Source organism: Octopus bimaculoides, chromosome 12 (assembly GCF_001194135.2).
Source record: "Octopus bimaculoides isolate UCB-OBI-ISO-001 chromosome 12, ASM119413v2, whole genome shotgun sequence".
NCBI lineage: Eukaryota > Metazoa > Mollusca > Cephalopoda > Octopoda > Octopodidae > Octopus > Octopus bimaculoides.
In genome coordinates, this window is record NC_068992.1 from 66,594,846 (window position 1) to 66,600,753 (window position 5,908).

General features: G+C 34.1%; 1 protein-coding gene across 9 annotated transcripts in view; it reads left to right on the forward strand.

The window, feature by feature from the left end:
• The window catches only part of LOC106884484 (activated Cdc42 kinase-like), a 244,007-nt gene that overhangs the window by 235,941 nt on the left and 2,158 nt on the right, over positions 1–5,908 (forward strand). The gene's annotated exons all lie outside the window — the stretch shown is intronic.

A 5,908-nucleotide genomic window follows, 5' to 3' on the forward strand; every position in this document is an offset into this window, starting at 1 on the left:
ATGTATATCTACATCCTCATGGTCACAAGTGTGTGTGTGTGTGTGTGTGTGTGTGTTTTGGTAATGGCTCATTTGGTGAGCATATTTAGTAATTGTTGAATTGGGAAAATGTAACAAGGCTGCTCCTCTAAAAGACAGGTACAACCCACTTTTGCCAGCTGAGTGGACTGGAGCAACATGAAATAAAGTGTCTTGCTTAAGGACACAACACACCACTGGGAGTTGATTGTAAGCCAAATATCGTAGCCACACACACATCTACATGTATCTTTGTGTCTGTGTTTGCTCCCCTGGCCCTGACAACCAGTGTTGGTGGGTTTATATCCCTGCAACTTAGCAGTTTGGCAAAAAGGGACTGATAGAATAAGTACCAGGCTTTAAAAAAGAAAAAAAAAAAGAAGTCCTGTGGTTGATTCATTCAACTAAAACTTCTTCAAGGTGGTTCCCCAGCATGGCTGCAGTTCAATGACTGAAACAAGGAAAAGATAAAAGATGTGTGTAATATTTTCCCCTTTTGATGAAATCGTACAGTTTCACTTGGTTATTATTGTAGATGTTTCTGTTCTGAATTAACAGGTAGGTCACATGTTTTACCCCACACAATGCAGGATATAACAAAGGAAGTCTTGTTTATTTTTTCCCCTCTTTTAATGACAAATATGCTCCTAAGATATTCATTACAGCTCAGTTGACAGCTTAGACATACCAAAAGATAACCATTGTTATTACTCAATTCCACACAATGTTAGCAGGTCTACGAATAATCTTTCAGCTCTGGTAATGTCATCCCACCCAACTTGAAACTTTGATCTGATTAGAGTGAGGTGATGGGGTGGAGGAGTGTACATTCTGGGTGGGACAACATTGTGTCACTTGTAAAATAATAAATGTTTGTAAACCTCTTGACTTTGTCAGTAATTGTTTGATAACAATTGTTATATGTTGGCATCTTTTGGCCCTTTTAACTTGTAATGAGTGTCTTAGCAGAATATTAACTGGTAATTAATTACATACTGACAATTATTGAGTTTCTGGATTCTGCTGACATTTTTACTTGGTTTAGTGAGGAAAATGACAACCACCTTACTAGTGTTTCATGTGTGTGTGTTAGCATGCATATATAGAAAAGTGGATGTTAAATGGTGTGTGTAGTGCTAAATTTGATGTTTATTAGAAATTTAAGAAAAACAATGTACTTGCATCTAGTTACTCCGCACTGAACTCTAGTTGCCATATTGATTTCTAAAATATTGGGCTTAGATGACATTGATGAACCACTTCTTTCTTATGAGGTCCATCTGGAGCTGCTCAATAATCATAATAATTCTTTCTACTCCAGGTACAAAAGGTGTGACATGTTTTAGGGAAGGGGGGGGGGGGCTAGTTGATTACATCCACTCCAGTGCACAACCTGTACTTATTTCATTGACCCTGAAAGACAAAGTTGACCGTGACAGACTTTTGAACTCATGAAGTAAAGCTGGATGAAATGGTGCTAAGCATTTTTGTCCAACTATTTTCTGCCACAACCCGTATTCACTGGTTTTTCTAGTTAATTTGGCTTACTGCAGCAAGCACAATTGAAATACCTTGTCAGTGTAAGATTCCAACTTTGACCCCGTGTTCAATCAACCAGTTTTGTCATCATCTCTCAGCCAAATGCTCTGCATTTATTTCACAAATATTTATGAATGACTTTCAGTTTTTCTCTTAAGTGACACCTGCTGTTTATAGCATAATCTATTATGTGAAGTATTACTAAGTTGATAGTGGGGTAAAAAAAGATGAATGGCTTAAATAGTTGAAGGAGTGAGTTGCAGGTTCATTGCTTTTAAACTGTTCCCTTATCACATTAAGACCAGATACAAAAATAACTTTATATTAGACCATCCTCTCTGCTCACAGTGTAGGGTTTCTGGCCTTGGTTGCTTGTGGTGTCCTTGTCGCTCTTGACATGGAATTCTCAAGTTGAGGAAAGCTCTTTTGAATTTAGTATTGCTATTAGTGACAGAAATAATAGCTTTCGGTGAAATATATTAGTTTCTCTTGCAGTGTTGGGGTATCACTTGTTTCTTAGTACTTCCCATTATATTTTAGAGTTGATTCAATCAATCTTCCTACCTTTTCTGGATATTCTCAATAGAAGAAACTTATGTATGCGAGTGTTTGTATTGGTTTCATCCATCCCAATGTCAGTTGAGGAAGCTTCTATTCAGAAAATGTCATAATTATGATCTTATTACTTATCAAATATTGAAAATTATATTGCTGTCAACAGACAAGTCTCTCTACAATTAGAAATTGATTTGTTATTGCTATAGAAAATATATTCTGCTGTGTTAGTCTTTCAATGCTGTAAATTGATCTCCACTGCTCTACCTTCCATTACCTTCTAAAAGTATGTTTTAAAGCTAGTTCCCATCGCTATCCAGTCCCTCTCTGAGTCAATCTAGAGAGACAATACAATGTGTCTCTCCTCTTTACAAGGACAACCTTTCTTGGCCACAAGCAAGTATAGTTTCTGTAGAGTTAGATCCATCAGAGATTTGCTCTCCTTTTTATGATGCATCAATAATTTCTCAGTTTTGTGAACATCAGTTAAAACAATGTCATTTCTTTATAGACCACCCACAATCTTTCCTTGTGTCTACTTTGTCCAGAACTTAACTGGGAAATTCTTAAAGTCCTCTTTACACTCATTCAGTTCCCACAAAATGGCCATTGTGTTACCCTAGCGCTTCTTTGTGTGTATATCAATGTTTTTATTCTCTCTCTCTCTCTCTCTTACAAATGATATTAACCTTCATTTGTTCAATTTCTCAAATCTGTCATCTACTTGAAATCTAAACCCCTTCTCAACCTGTTCTGTTTCTGCCAATTAGTGACATAAAGCACTAAGCCTTCTTCAGCAGTCTTTTATTCTGTCTTCTCTGTTAAACCAAAACCCTCAGCGTTACAATTGCTTCACCTCACAATCTTACCTTTTTATAAAGCAAGGAGGAACAGCTTCGGTGCACACAGTTGGGGATATTTATTAAGCTTTACTCATCTTGGTTTTAAATAGCAAATGTACATATTCATAACACACGTGTATGTATTCTAACACCCTTGTCATATTTAGTGACAGTTATTGTCTTCCCTTTTGATAACACATTGCCAAACTGCTGTCTATATTAATTAATATATAAAACAAATAATAAATGAGTATATGCATATATACGTACAGGTATGAGCATACCTACGTCTACCTGTATATATAGGTGTATATACACAAAAATAATATATTCCAAGGGACGTAACTCTCACAGCAGTTATCTCCCTTGGTGAAATACTGAAAACCAGAATTATCTAAAAGAAGAATGCCTATTTGTGACACTGACCTATCTCCTCTGCTACTATTTTGTAACGCTAGATGTTATGTAATATTATAGAAATTAGTTTTTATGGCAGGAAAAACATTATTTGTTTTGGTGGGTGTTGGGTAATGTTAATTTTTGGCTGAAATGCGATGTGTATCCTAGTTTAAGGAAGTTAATATTTGTCTATGCTTGTATATAACAATATATTTAACATAATAGAATTTGGGTGAGGGCGTGAGAGAGCATAAATGATATGCCACCTGCCATGTTGTGTGCATTTAATACAACATATTTAATGTAGTGTATCTATGGATGGCACATGGTTTAGTGGTTAGGATGTTTGTCTCATCATTGTGAGGTGGTAGGTTTGATCTCAGAACCAAGGCACTTAATTTCATGTTGCTCTAATTTGCTCCTCTATAATTAAGTCCCAGCCAAGGGGTGATGGAGCGGTCTTTCGCTCTGTATGATTATTATTGAAATACTGTTTCTAGTCTCTATAATTTAGTTACCTACCAATATCATTAATACTAAAATACTGACCAATGCCATCAATATATTAGAAATTAGTGGAACCATGAAATGTGGTAGGTAAAAAAAAAAGAAAAAATCTGTAAAAATAGTTTTTGTTGATTTTGTAATGTTCTTTTTTTTTTAAATTTTAAATGTGTTTTTTTAATTGTTTTTCTTAATACATCTTTTATTTATAACAATATTATTTTGTCAATATTGTCCTTTAGATGGTTTGAATTCTGCTAGAGCATGTTTGAAATCGATATAAGCACACACAAATCAAAATATTTATTTACAGTCTTACAAAAAAAAATATATTGTTTCCATGTTTCATTTTTGTTGCATTATCAAATGATATTTGTAGCATTTTTAGCTGATGATGACATTTTATCATTCCAGGAGAAATATGTCTTCATTTTAGTTTAAGTAAAACTGAATGGATGTTAAAAATATATAAAATAGTTGTTTACTGTTGGTCTGGGTGTGGCAAGGGAGATGTTATTGAGATCAGGTTGAAGAGAGAGACACTAAACTGTGCTTTCTGGGCATTTAGTCTGCTGTCTTCTTTTCTAGTTTTAAAGTCAACTGCAACTATTTTTACCTCTCAAACAAGATACATAAATGATTTATGTTGCTACACATTATAGCTTTTTAATGAAATGGAAACCTAAATATTTTCCTTTAGTTTTACTTGCACTATCTTCCATTTTCTTAAATTTCTTTTCTAATATATTGTGATGAAATTTGAACTTGGGAATTTTACTTTTAATGCAGAATTTTGTTTCCTGATTATACATTTATTTTTCCACATCAGCATGGCTAGACATTTTATTGTTTTTCATTTGGATGCCCTTTCCATTGTTAACCCATTTCTCGTTCTCAATTCTCTCATTATTAAATATTCAAACTTGTCTTTGCTATTCTGACGCAGCCTAATAAAAAAAAAAAATCAACACAAAAATCTCAAATGAATTCCCTTTTAAAGCTGGAAATAAATGTGAAACTGTTCTCTCCCTGCCCCAATATTTCAGATTTCTTTTTATTGTCCAATGGCTTGGTAGTCATCATTCTGAGTTTTGTTCCTTCAAGAGTTCAGTTTTCTGATTTTTTTCTTCTCATTTCAAATTCTGCTTTCTCAGGTTTTTTCCCCCAAACCTGTATGTGACACACACACACACAGGCATACATATATGTGGGTGGGTGTGAATATGTGTCATCATTTAATGTTATCTTCATTTTCAATCTGAGGATGATGACAGGAAAGGGGCATTCAGACATGAAAAACCCTGCTTTAACAAGTTTCATCTAATCCACACCATGGGGACCCAAACAAACAGGAAAGTGTAGGGAATGCATTGATGAGCTGAGAAAACAGCTTTAGGACAACACATGTACACACACAAACTTATCTGCATATACATATATATATATATATCTATATATAATGCACTGTTCCATGATGGAATACTTTTTTTGTTGAATTTTCTATCGGGTGAGAGATAAATATTTATTTATTTACAGGACATATGTCTTAAGTGCTACTAATAGCTTTATATGTTGAGAAATATCTGAAACGTATCCTCAACATATGAAACTATTAGTAACACTTAGACATGTATTGTGTCCTGTAAATAAATATAAACGTGCAAATGTATGCATGTGCACATATTTGCAAGTCCATGCATATCTACATTCACGTGTGTATATAACAGAGTTGAGATTATTTTGTTTACCACTGAGTGTTATGAGTCTTGCTGCATCCTCTGGTTTGCAACACCTTGTAGTAACAAAGAATTCTCTCAGACTTACCATAAAGAAAGAATTCCTGTCTGTCAAGGAGTCCTTTCTTATTTCTAAATACACATACAAATTCTATATTCACCGTGTCTTCACATAGAAAGTTAATATACAAAACTAGAAATATGTTTGTAAATAATCAATGAGAATATAGTAATCCATTCATAGTTTAGTTAGAAACCTGTGAGATGAAATTCATGTTTGAGAAAAGCCATTATTTGCTTTTTTTTTTTTTTTTT